The sequence below is a fragment of the Pristis pectinata genome, chromosome X (assembly GCF_009764475.1).
Source record: "Pristis pectinata isolate sPriPec2 chromosome X, sPriPec2.1.pri, whole genome shotgun sequence".
In the NCBI taxonomy this organism is placed as follows: domain Eukaryota; kingdom Metazoa; phylum Chordata; class Chondrichthyes; order Rhinopristiformes; family Pristidae; genus Pristis; species Pristis pectinata.
The window spans coordinates 5,333,772-5,347,334 of NC_067450.1; positions in this window are offsets into that span (position 1 = coordinate 5,333,772).

The window sequence follows — 13,563 nt, forward strand, 5'->3', positions numbered from 1 at the left end:
TTCCTCTTCTCAGTAATCCTAGAATGCAGTACTGGAAGTAAAATAAAGCTTTTAAAAACAAACCTTTACACTTGTTTGACCTAACAAAGGACTGTCAAAATATTTTAAGGTTTTCCAGCAACCTATCCCACTTGCAAAAACCAAAACCTAGAGTTCAGGAGACTTGAGACCTGCCACTTTAGCAGTTGAATGAACAGGATCAACCAAATAACAGAAAGTGGTATCAAAAATACACAAATTCCATTTTCTGCAAGCTAGTTGTGCTTAATCCTCAGAATGCAACTCCATGATCCCTCTGTTCAGTATTTGATGACCACCAATGCATACTGAAGCAAGAATTCTGATAATTCATTGGTTTTATAAGCCTCTGCCCAAGTCACTTGCCTGGGTTGAATAGAAATCTCTATGACCAAAATAAACTGGTCACTTTCAGAATTGATTAACCCAATACTGTAAGCACCCGTCTTCCATATTCCTCCCTCCAGGCACATTTTGTCTTGCATTAAGTGTTATTCAACCACCAACATGCAATAGTTCCCCATTTCCCCCAAAACATCCAAATTAACATCCTTGTCATCAAGTCTATCCACAGCCTTGCCCTTCCTCCCACAATCCATTTCCTCTCACAGTTCACCCTCAGTAAATACTTCAGGTCATTCTTTAAAACCTCATTTGTTAACTCATAATTTATGCCCATCTGCATACAGAGATTAGCTCCAGACTCAGCTGACTCTTTTTTTTGGTGTGTACCATTTATCTCTGGCAGCCCCAACGACCAGATCACTTGCTAATTCTCTCCCATTTTATCTCACCATGACTTTCCCTTCTCCCACTTCACCACCACCTCTTCATCTGTAAATTCCACATTAATAACCCCTTTTCCTACCACTGCTCAAGGCTCATGTGCCACATTATACCCTTTTACATGTTAATAAGGCTCACCTAATCCACAAATTAACATGGTAAATTCAGCCTGGTTGAAACCAATGGTAATTCTCTTCCACATCCGGTGAGACTACTCCAGCCAGCTTCACATATCTTCAGCTCCCTTTCACAGCAGTGATGGATCTTGTAACAATGGATTTGGGACTTATTCCTTTGGCCCTCCAATACTCTGAACAACGCATCATCCCTTGTGTCTCTTTTTCAAAGTTAATCTCAAATGATTCACTGTCAAATGCATCTCTCAGCCCTCTGCCATTTCATTATTAGATACCATCTTGTATGCACTTTTGAAATCTTTACTCCTGTCAGATCTCTCAGCCTCCAATTTTCCCCACTTCTCCAGTTAAGTACCATGAACACAAATTTTGGGGCAAAAAACAGAAAATGCTGAAAGCTCTCCGAGTCAATGCTCTCTGTTTATTTCTCTACTGATGCTGCTTGACCTGCTGAGCACTTCTAGCATTCTCCGATTTTGTTTCGGACTTCAAGCATCTGCACTTTTTTGTTTCAAGTACTGGGACCAAAGGCTCAAGTACACTTGGAACACAATTAGGCTGGTTCTCCATCATCCAAACTGGTTTAACCACCTCAAAAACCAATACCTCCCCTTCTCTGCTGCCAACTTTTACTACTTTAGAATCATTCTGGCCAGTGGGCACAGTGGCATACCTTCTTGTTCAAACAAAATCCTTTCCTTGAACCCGTTCACCCTCACTAATGGAAGACAAAAATGATGAGTTCATATGCCTTAGTCTCAAAGATGATACACTTGTCGGCCTTAACCTATCAATTTCTCAATCCTGACAACAGGACACAGTCACAACTTTCTCACCTTCATTCCTTTTTGAACCCCACCATTAGCTCCTCCATCCCCCGTTAACAGTACTTCTTGAACCAATACTGACCAGTATTGTAAACTTTTCTTTTAGGCATTAGAAGCAGGTGGTGGCCAATTGGCCCCTCATGCCTCCTCTGCCATTCAATGAGATAATAGCTGATCTTCTACCTCGGTGCCACTTTCCTGTACTAACTCCATATCCCAATTCCCTTAATATCTAAACTTCCCAGCCAGGGAAAACATCAACTCTGCATCTACCCTGTCAAGACCCACAAGAATTTTCTAATTTGCAATGAGACCACATCTCATTCTTCTGAACACAGGGGTATAGGCCCAGTCTGCTTAATCGATTTGAGGGATCAATCTGGCAAGCCTTCGTTGCACTCTACTTATCATGAGTAATATCCTTCCTTAGCTAGGGAGACCAGACCTGCACACAATATTCCAGATGCAGTGTTACCGAGGCCCTACATAATTGGAGCAAGACATCTCAACTCTCATACTCAAATCCTCTTGCAATAAAGGCCAGTGTACCAATTGCCTTCTTAATCCCTTGCTGTACTTGTTAACTTCCAGTGATTCAGGTCCCTCTGAATATTAAAGGTGTTTTAATCGCTCCCCATTATAAACTTACTCCACCATCTGTTTTTGCTACCAAAGTGGATGGTGTAACATTTTCCATCTTGTATTCCATCTGCCATGGTCCTTACCCATTCAGTTAACCTGTATTCCCCGGAACCTCCCTGCATTTTTAATCACAATCCATAATGCCGTTTCACCGTGTATTGTCAAAGTTGGATATATTGTACATCCAAGTCTTTAATGTAGACACTGAACAGAGGAGGCCACAGCACAGATCTCCGCAGCACTTAACTGGTCATAACCTCCCAACCCAGAACTGACCCATTTATTCCTACTCTGGTTTTCTATGTTTATCAATCCGCAATCCATGCTACCTTAAATACCACATGCTTTTTGTTTAATAATTTTGTTTAATAATCTCTTGTGCAATCCCTTATGCAAGTCTTTCTGAAAGTCCAAATACACATCAACTAGTTTACCTTTTCCTGCAAGTTCAAAAACTTCCAGCAGATTTATCGTAAATGATTTCCCTTTCATAAACCCTTAGCTCTGCCCAATCCTATTGCTATTATAAGCTCCAGGAGTTCCACTCTGCCAAAAAGAAGGAACAGTGACAATTCCCCAAGTCAGGATGATGGGCAACTTGAAGAGAAACTTGCAGGTGGCAGTGGTCCCATGCTCTTGAAGGCCCTGCAATTCTTGGTGGCAGAGACTGCGCATTTCAGAGGTGCTGTCAGAGTAGCCATGGTGAGTAGCTGCAGGTGCACACTGCAGTCACAGTTTGACTGTGATGGAGGGAATGAATATTTAGGGTGGCAGATGGGGTTTCTTTTACTCAACTGGTCAGGCAGTATTTGTGGTGCTGCCAGCATTTTCTGTTTTTATTTCAGATTTCAAGCATCTGCAGTTTTGCGATTCTCAGTCAGCAATCAAGCAGGCTGCTTTGGCCTTGATTTTGTACTCATTCACATGAGTATTCCATCACACTCCTGACTTGCACCTCGTAGATAGTGGAAAGACATTAGGGAGCAGGAGGTGAGTTGCTTGCTGCAGCATACTCTGACCCAATATTCATGTGACCAATATAATTCAGTTTCTGCAATATGATCCTCAGGATGTTGATGGTGGGGGACTTGGCAATGGTAAATGCCACTGAATTTTGAGGATATGGGGTTCAACTCTCTCTTGTTGGAAATGGTCATTAGTGGCACTTTTATGTTTCAAACTTGTTTGTCACTTATCAGCTCGAGCCTGAATGTTCTCAAATGGAATTGAACATTATGCAACTTTTTTTTAAAAATCCCCACTTCTGACTTTATGATGTAAAGCAATAACTGAAGGTGGCTCAGCCTAAGAGACTGCCCTGAAGAACTCCTGCATCGATGTCCCGAGGCTCAGGTGATTGATAAGATAAGGCATCTTTATTAGTCACATGTACATCGAAACACACAGCGAAATGCATCTTTTTGCACTGAGTGTCCTGGGGGCAGCCCACAAGTGTCGCCATGCTTCCGGTGCCAATAGAGCATGCCCACAACTTCCTAACCTGTACGTCTTTGAAATGTGGGAGGAAACCGAAGCACCCAGAGGAAACCCACGCAGACACAGGGAGAACATACAAACTCCTTACAGACAGTGGCCGGAAACTCAGTCACAACAACTACTGGAGCGTCTTCCCTTTGAAGCCCATTGACTTCAATTTTACCAGGCCTCCTTGAGGCCACACTTGGTCAAATACTGCCTTAACTTCAAGGGCAGTCACTCTGGCCTAACCTACAGAATTCAGCTCTTTGGTCCATTTTTGGACCAAGGCTGTGATCAGGTTTAGAGCCAGGTGGCTCTGGCTAAACCCAAACCAGGCATCAACGAGCAGGTTATTGGTAAGTGATATTTGATAGGACTGCTAATGACACCTTGCATCACTTTGCTAATGATTAAGTGAACTGCTTGGATGATGATTAGCCAGACTGGATTTATCCTGCTTCTTGTGAATAGGACATACCTGAGGAATTATTTTCACATCCGGTAGATGCCAAATGTTGTAAATGTACTGGAACAGCTTAACTGGACACACAGCCAGTTCTGGAACACAAGTCTTCAGTACCACAGCTGGTATGTTGTCTGGTCCTATCGCCATTACTGTATGCAGTGCTTTCAGATGTTTCTCATTACAACTTGGAGTGAATCAAGTTGGCTGGCAACTGGCTTCTGTGATGGCGTGGGTCTCGGGAGTAAACAGAGATGGATGTGGGTTCAAAAGGGAAGTGGATAAGAATCTGAAAAGGAAAGAATTTTCCAGGCCAATGGGAGAGTGGAACTAGCTGAATTGCTGTTACATACAGCCAGGACTGACTCAATGAGCCAAATGGGCTTCCTCTGTACTGTAACTTTTGTGTTCCTGTAATAACCACCACTATTAAAAGGTGTGCATTATGTAAATATCCTAGTATTTCACAGAAATGAATTATTTTGAAATGCAATGCAATGACACACGTAAGAAAATGTGATAACACTATGGACTAGTTAATTTGTTTTAGGTGGAGGTACAAATTTTATTTCTGGATCTTGAATCATTAAAGTCAGCTCATCAGTTGATGTTCAAAACAACAACACATGAAACTTACTTAATACTGCATCATTGGAGGATTACGGGGTTTGCAGGGTTCTGGTTTTGGTGAAATTTGTGCAAGATGGAACTTGGGTAGATCCATGGAAAGAGCAATACCTAAAACAATCTTTACTAGGTGCAGAAAACTTACAAAATGAGATTTTTTTTAGGTGGGATGAGGTTAAGAAGCTGATGTACAGAAATTACTAAAAACTGTGGATAGATACAAAATTAATTGTAAGGGCTAATGGTATGTTGACTGATATCTCTAAAGGGGTTGAAGTTATACTACAGTTATAAAAAGCACTTACGACAACTAGAATGCTTTTTTCTGAGACTGTACCTCAGGAAAGATTGATTGGAGAGGTTATAATTCAGATTCACCCAAATGATACCAGGACTAAAAGACTAAAGTTATGAGGACACATTACACAGATATGGCCTATATTCCCTCAGGACTAAAGAATTATCTAACTGGAGTGTTTACAATGATTAAAGGGGTGGTAGAGAAACAATAACCTCTGGTGGGAAGTTCACAAGGGGGCTATGCCATTTCAGTGGTGATGTTAAGAAGCATTTCTTCACAAAAAGGGTTGTGGAAATCTGATATACTCTGCCCCAAACAACTGCTGAGATAGGGTTCAATTGCATATTTCAAAATTGAGATTGACAGATTTTTTATTATACAAGAGTATGCAAGGATATGAAACTAAGGCAGGGAAATGGAATTAAGATAAAGATCAGCTGTGATCTAATATTTTTGGCACAATAGCTTTACGGGGCTGAATGGTATTCTCCCAATGTGTTTCTTCCTTTAATACTTGCAAAACACTCACCCCTTAGTCATGGAGATAGTCATTCTTATATTTCATTTTTCCTTACGATACAGGAAGTCGTTCAGCCCATAGAGCCTATGCTGGTTCTCAGACCAGTCCAATTTCCGTGACCTGTTCTCTCACACGTCTATTAGCACCTCCCAGGTTCACCCAATAGCCAATTAACCCAAAAACCAGTTCGTCTAGGGAATGAGAGAGGAAACCAGAGAACCCAGGGAAACCTGTGTGGTCACAGGAAGAAAGTGTAAATTCTACAAAGACAGCACCAGAGGTCAGAATCTAACCCAAGTTGCTGGAGCTGAGGCAACTGTACTACTTGTTGCATCACCCATGAACGTTACCCGATCATGTTGCAGCAGAACCAGTTTACTGCATAGACAAGATGAGAAACAAAACCACCTTGCAAAGTTGAGAGTACTGTTGGTGGACTTCTCCTCATCTCAGACCTATTTACATCTCAGACCCATTTACCTTTCACTGTTAGTCTATTTGTTGTGAAACTTTGCACTCCTCTCAATGAAACTGGTCTGTGGAAGTAGTCTTGTCATTTAATTGGAAGTAGCTACCAAATGTGGATAGATGAATTAAAATGCATATTAGCCATGGTTAAATGAAATAACATAAGGGGCTAAAGCAGCTGAATAGCCTACTCCAGTTCAAAATTGAGTTATTTGTTGTTTCTTTGATTTTCAATTTTAAAAAAATTGATGCTGTTTTGTTAAAATTCCTCAAATCAAATTGCTGAATGGTTCAAACCTTTTTGAGCAAACAGCAACTTTGGCAAAATAGAAAGAGACTGTATCAATAATAACATTCAGAAACTTGGGCAACAGTTCTTTCACAGCATTTAGGATAATTTCACCTACTGGTAATTCATTCCCAACACCCTCACCAGCCTCACTCCAACCCTATTACAATACGAGAAACAATATTTGATCTGAACCAACAATAAAGAGAATAACCCAAACTGACGTTTTAAGAACAAAATTAAAATTACAAAAGTACACTACTGAAGTATTTTTGAAATGCATTTTCTACCTTCACAGCAAATTAGTAGTGTGTGGTACGTTTGTTAACACACTGCTTTCACCTTGATATACTGGTTCAGATCCACCTCAGACTACAGTCTGCTGGTTTTTAAGGCCCTATGCAAAATCAATTCAGCAAATTTTAGACTAATCCTTTGTAGACACAATATTCAGCTTAAAAGGGTAACATCACTTGGAAGAGCATCCAATGTGAATTTTCCATTACTGTTTGTAGCATCTCTAAGTCAGGATCAAGAAACTTATTTCACATCTGTCAATGCAATACACGAATGAGGGAGTACCTAGTGCCAATACTCAACATCCAAAGTGTTCAAGAACGTCCGGAAAGAAAAATATTAATGCAGCTATGGCCAAGCCAGATGGCTCATCAATTTTAGGTTAAGAGTACCTAAGCAATAGACATTTAAAGATACCAGATTCGATCCCCAATTTATGTTAATAGATTTCAGATTTTAGCAAGTGCCTTTGGCTCAGAAGTAACATGGGGCAGGATTTGTATTCTCAATTGCCATCAATGGTCCCTGTTACAAGTGTGCAAATGTCACCTTAAGCAAGTAAAGGAAAAACTCTGCTCATCCGATAACATGTCAAATCTTAACTTCAGGGTCTGTACATTAATGAGCAATGATATTAGTTAGTCGCAATTAAGTTAAATTCTGGTTTTATTACATGGGATACCAAGATTTTTGCAAATGTTTTGGAGATTACAGTTCAAGTTTTGTCTATTGACCTTTGGGGCAATAACTTACAATGACTGAAAAATCAAATTCCCATTTTTATTACATTGTATTAAAGCATTTCTGGGATTTTTACCAGTGTGTTGGGCTCATATTCTGTTATTCTTTCCATTTTTCTGTGAACTGACATCTGTGGAATCGTACCTCAAGTTAGGAAAGAATGCCTTCAGGAGAGGAGAGTAGAAAATTACAACCCTTCAGGCTTCACTCAAGACTCCCTATCCAATCAGAGCCTCTCAAACATCGGTTAAGTGCAGGATTTGGTTTCACTATCATGCTCCCCACAACAACTTACCAACATTGACCATCTAGGCTCGCACTCAAATTTGAAGAACATCTCAAGGGACACTTGTACCTTAGCATGAGTAAATAGCTGGCCAGGAGGTAGGCACAGAAGGAAATAAAACAGGTCATGAAGCCTTCTACAGCAATACAGCAACAAATTGAACAAATGCATGTTTCTTCAGAGAACATATGTTGCCCAATATAACAGATGTAGTCCACCTAATAAACAATACTAAATATACAGTTCACTATCACCCATTTGGCTTGCCATAATATGCAACTTTTCAGCTTTTGATCTTGCAGGAATCTTTGTTGACAACGCGTTTCTGAATTTAGTTTGAATAGTTCAGCCTCAAAAGATTTGATTGTCAAAGAGTCGCTTTCTTACACTTTAAGTACATCTGAACATTGAAATTGGGAATCTCAGAACTTGTTTATAAAACCTACAATTAGTTCAATGTTAGTATCATAAAAATTTACAGCACAGGACGTCATCACAGAGCCATTCAACGTAATCCCACTTTCCATCTTTTGATCTATATCCTTGGATGCTTGCTTTGTGCTGTAACCTATGCAATGAAGGCTTCTGTTTCCACCGTCCTTTCAAGTAGTAACTTCCAGACAGCCACAAATCTGCGTTTATTGATCACTGATCTCTCCAATAAGGAGAGCAGATCCTTTCCAGGCAATCCATTTAGTCCTCTGAATTTAATACACCTCAATTCAATTTCCCATCAGTCTTCTCCATTCCAAAAAAAACCTCAACCCAGCCAATTTTTCCCCATAAGAAAAATTTTTCACCCCAGCATTATCTTTGTAAACTTAGTATCTTATACATTTCAAGCATGATAGCAAGTATCCAGTTTCTCTTAACCACCTTACCCGATTGCCCTGCTACCTTCAGGAATCTGTGGATATGCCAAAGTCTCCAATTCCTCTACTTGCATAGTCCCTTGATTTTCCTTTTACACTTCTCTGAATGCATTCCATTCATTACTATGCATATTTGAGAACTGCCCGTAAACTGAATTTTCTGTTAGTCAGAAACAAACAATTTCCCCCAGTATCGTAATGTGAAATCTTTGGCCTCAACAGCCCTTGGGGACTGATTTGCAAAGAGTAGACTGGGGAAGGTTTGCATAGGTGATAGGAGTCGTTACCAGCAAGTGAACTGGGACAAATGTTTATCTGAATACAGACCAGGTGGAATGAGGTTTGAGTACTCTAGCAGAGTCTAAAAGAATCTGCAGAGTCAGATTTTCATAAAACAGGTCTTCCATAGCCCAGGAGCACCCCCTTCCCCCCCCCCCCCCATAACTGCTCCTATATTTACATCTAAAATCATTATGAAAAATCAAGAGACCACACCGAGCCCTGCAAAAACCTGCTGTAAACAGTGCTCCGATGACCAAAACATCTGTCAACCGTTACCCTATTAAACCCTACTGTGGTTTCTAAATCCAAACTCTAGAATGCATTTTCAAAGGGGAAGCCACTTTCAGAGCACCACAGAATTGTACTACAAAATATAATTTAGAAATAGAACTTGAGCATCCCAGTTACTCCTGATACAGTTATCCAATGCAATCACACAATCAACTCCCAATATGCCCCCTCCACATACACTCACTCATATATGTAACAGTCTGTGATAAGTTATTTCTTTTTAATCAAATTTGCTTCTTCAATTCTTGCATCATCAAATATCGATGAGATAAAATTTCAGGACCCAATGCAATTCCAGATGCTTGGGTCAATGCAACTTTATCCAATAGCTACATAACAAACATGCCGATCCATCTCAGGATTAAAGACTAGAAAATTTGCTGCCCCAAATGTCCAAGTCCCATCTGGTAAAATATACCTACATTTACATACAACTGAAACCTTCAAACCACAACAGTGCACTTGGGAAGCTCAAGCCAGGCCACAAATAAAGTTTAAATACATTTTCCCATTGATTTTCACATTTAACAAATGGCTGGTACCAAATGAGCTTGGTGCTCCAATTCAAAATTTTATCAATGAGGCAACAGTGCTAATAACATCCTTCTCAGAGTCTCCAGGCTCAATGAATTAAACACAGCACACTAGTATAAAAGAAATACAAGGACAAGTAGGATTGAGTTTCTTGTGCTACAAGGGCCAGATTGCTGGGGTTCCGAACCCATTTCTCTTTATGGCATTGTTTGAAAATTCTTCCACTAATTGTGAAATTAAGTCCTCATGTTTACCTCTTTGCATTCTTCCCTTTAAACAGTTATTAATCCAGATTACCCTCCATGTGAAATGTCCTAACTTCAGCATTGTAAGATTATGAACAATGGCCAATCTGTGGAAGCATTAAGTTGTAATAAAATCTTGCTCTTGGAGTAACTGGGATGGAAAAATGGCCACACCCATATCTTCCATCTCTTTTCCAATTCAATTTCTTGTTCTCCCCTATCCCCAATTGTGAAATGAATATCAGAGGTAGTCACATCTCTTTGTGGGAGATGTCACACATATACAAACAGATCACCATTTAAAAATAAGGGGTCATGAGTCTTTGGAACTCTCTTCCTCAAAGGGTGATGGAAGCAGTCTTTGAATACTTTAAGGTAAAGGTACATAGATCTTGATGAGCAATGGGGTGGCCTTTAACAAACTGAATTCCATCATACAAACTCTCTTGCCAGAACTTCCAACAACTCACTAAGAATAAAACTATGATCTGTGCATGCTCACAAAATGCCAGTCATCCATGCCGTAGACTGACATAGATTAGACTGTTTAAATTTAAATAGTATTCAATGCAATCAAATGAGTTCAGATACTTGAGTATCATTAAGCACTGCCATTTGCCCAATTTGTTTTTTTTGTGAATCTTGCTATGACACAAGTTCAATTTATTCATTTACTTAAAGAGTAGCTGTAACCTAATCTGGATATCTAGATTACCCATGTGCCAGTTCAACAAACTGTCATTTATACTAGATAGCAGTTTCACAATCAGGAGGGAATTAAAAATAAAAAGTCACCACTGTTCTAACCCCTCTACTGCTTTGTTAATTGGTCACTCTAAATTTAAACTTTGCGTTTTGAACTAAAATGTTATAAATGTCTCAATATTTATCCACTTATTAAACATGTGCATTTTCCTTCATTTTTAAGACCCAAGTAAACTTATACACTTTGCCCCCCAACCTCAAATCATCTCCCCTCATTTCCTGAAATATGGGCAACAAGGTAGCGGAACTTAATCTCACCTCTTTGATGTTACTAAGGGGCAGAATATGGTCAGTGTCAATCACAGATTCCTGGAGGATACATCAGTGAGATCCGACGCAGATTGGGGGATCTCCCAGTGGCCAGCCATTTCAATTCCACTTCCCATTCCCACACTGACATGTCTGTCCACGGCCTCCTCTACTGCCAAGTTGAGGCTAGACACAGATTAGAGGAACAACACCTCATATTCCGTCTTGGGAGTCTCCAACCTGACGGCATTAACATCAATTTCTCTAACTTCCGGTAACCACTCCCCTCTGTTCCCCACCCCCCCCCCCCCCCCCATTCCCCTTATCCCTCTGGCCTCTTTACCCCTTCTCTTTCCCCTCCCCATCACCCACACCTCCCTCCCTCTGGTTCCCCACTGCCTTCCCTTCACTCCATGGTCTACTGTACTCTCCTATCAGATTCCATCATCTTCAGCCCTTTGCCACTTCCACCCATCACCCCCCAGCTTCTCACATCATTCCCATTTCCCCCCCTCCTCCACCCACCTACCTTCCCCCCTCACCTGGATTCACCTATCACCTGCCAGCTTGTACTCCTCCCCCTACCCTTTTATTCTGGCTTCTGCCCTCTTTCTCCCCACTCCTAATGAAAGGTCTAGGCCCAAAACATCAACTGTTCATTTCCATAGATGCTGCCTGACCTGCTAAGTTCCTCCAGCATTTTGTGTGTGTTGCTGCATATATCTGTGCATTAGTTTTCTAGATGAAAATCAACCACAGCTGATTATCCCTACCCTGTAATTCACACACAAATTTTAACACCTCAACTGCTTGCCCAGCTCAGGTTCACAACTTAGGCGCAGACCAAATCAAGAATTGAACTTTTGGTTCAGATTGGAAACACATTAGACACAGCCTTTATTATCAACTGAAATCTACTAAGATACTTAAGTTCATCATAAAATGTTTCTTACTACCAACAGAACATCAAAACCAGAGAAATATTCCTCGATGTTCATTATTGCAATTCCCCACTATATAGACCAACATTTTTTATTATGATCCTGAGTGTAGGGTAAGAACAATGTTTACAGGTTATTAGCATCTGTTAATAGAAATAGAATGACTAAGTATTTGGATAAATCTGAACTAATCAGAACCCAGCATGGATTTGTAAAGAACAAGTTAGCTCCAACTAACTTAGTTCTTTCTTTGTGGAGATTACTAACATGCTGCAAAAGTAATTCATTCTCCATGATGTTATCTATATGGACTTTCAGAAACCATTTGATAAGGTTCACACAAGGGCCAATTACCAAAAATGAAAGAGCTGGAATTGGAAACAACCTCCAGACATAAATAGGGAATTGGTTGGGAGACAAAAAAAAACAGTAGGGATAATGTGTACCTATTCCAATAAACAGGATGTAGCTGATACTGCCTCTACTCCCTTACCCCAATACCCAATTTAATTGGAATCTGTATTGTAGCCTGTTTTTTTGGCATTGTTATCAATAAATTACAAGGAGGAAGAGAAAGACATATATCCCATGTTTGGTGGCAAAGTAATTGGTGTCACTGAGAGTAGAAATATGGAAAGAAACGTTGGTAAATTAAACAAGCAGACAAATCTGTTTCAGATTTAGAGAGCACCATAGGGAATCACGAGGGTACTTTCTAATTGATAAAAGCTAGAAACTGAAGCAGAGGTTAAGGGGCCCACGTAGAAAAATCATCAGAAAAGATAAGCAATGAATGTTGGCCTTTATTTCAAGGAGACTGGAATACAAAGGGGTGGAAGCTACGTTAGGTTTGCCTGAAGCTCTGGCTAGATTGCAATGAGAGTATTGCATACAGTTGTGGCATCTCATCTTGCGAAAAATACATTTGCCTCGAGGACTCTGAGTGTGGATTCACCCGAAAACCACTAGGTGAAAGAGTTAATTTATAAGGATTGGTTTCAAAGACATGATTTACATTCCTTCGAGTTGAGAAGATTAAGGGAAGATCTAATTAAGATAAGTTTAAGAAATTGATAGGATAGATACAGAAAAACAACATCCTCCCAGAGATGTTCAAAGCAAGGGGTATAACTTTAGTTAAAAGGAAGGCTATTCAGGAGTGATGCCAGTAAGCACTTATTCCACACGCAGAGTTCTGGAAATCTGGAACACACACCTGAGAAAAACTGTTGACACGAGATGAACTTTAAAAAAAATCAGAACTGAGATCTATAGATCATGTTAGATAAGGACATCAAGGACTAAGGAACAAAAGCAGGTAAATGAAATTGAAACACAAATAGCAAATGATCCAAGTTAAAGGTTTTAAGGGTTTAATGGTTTAGTCCTCTTCATACAATCCCAAGTGGATCAGGCAAGAGCCATAGAGCAATCAAAAAGGAAATTCAAACTCGCCTGGGTGGTGCTAGAAAAAGCCTGCAAAACTGAGAATATACCAATGCC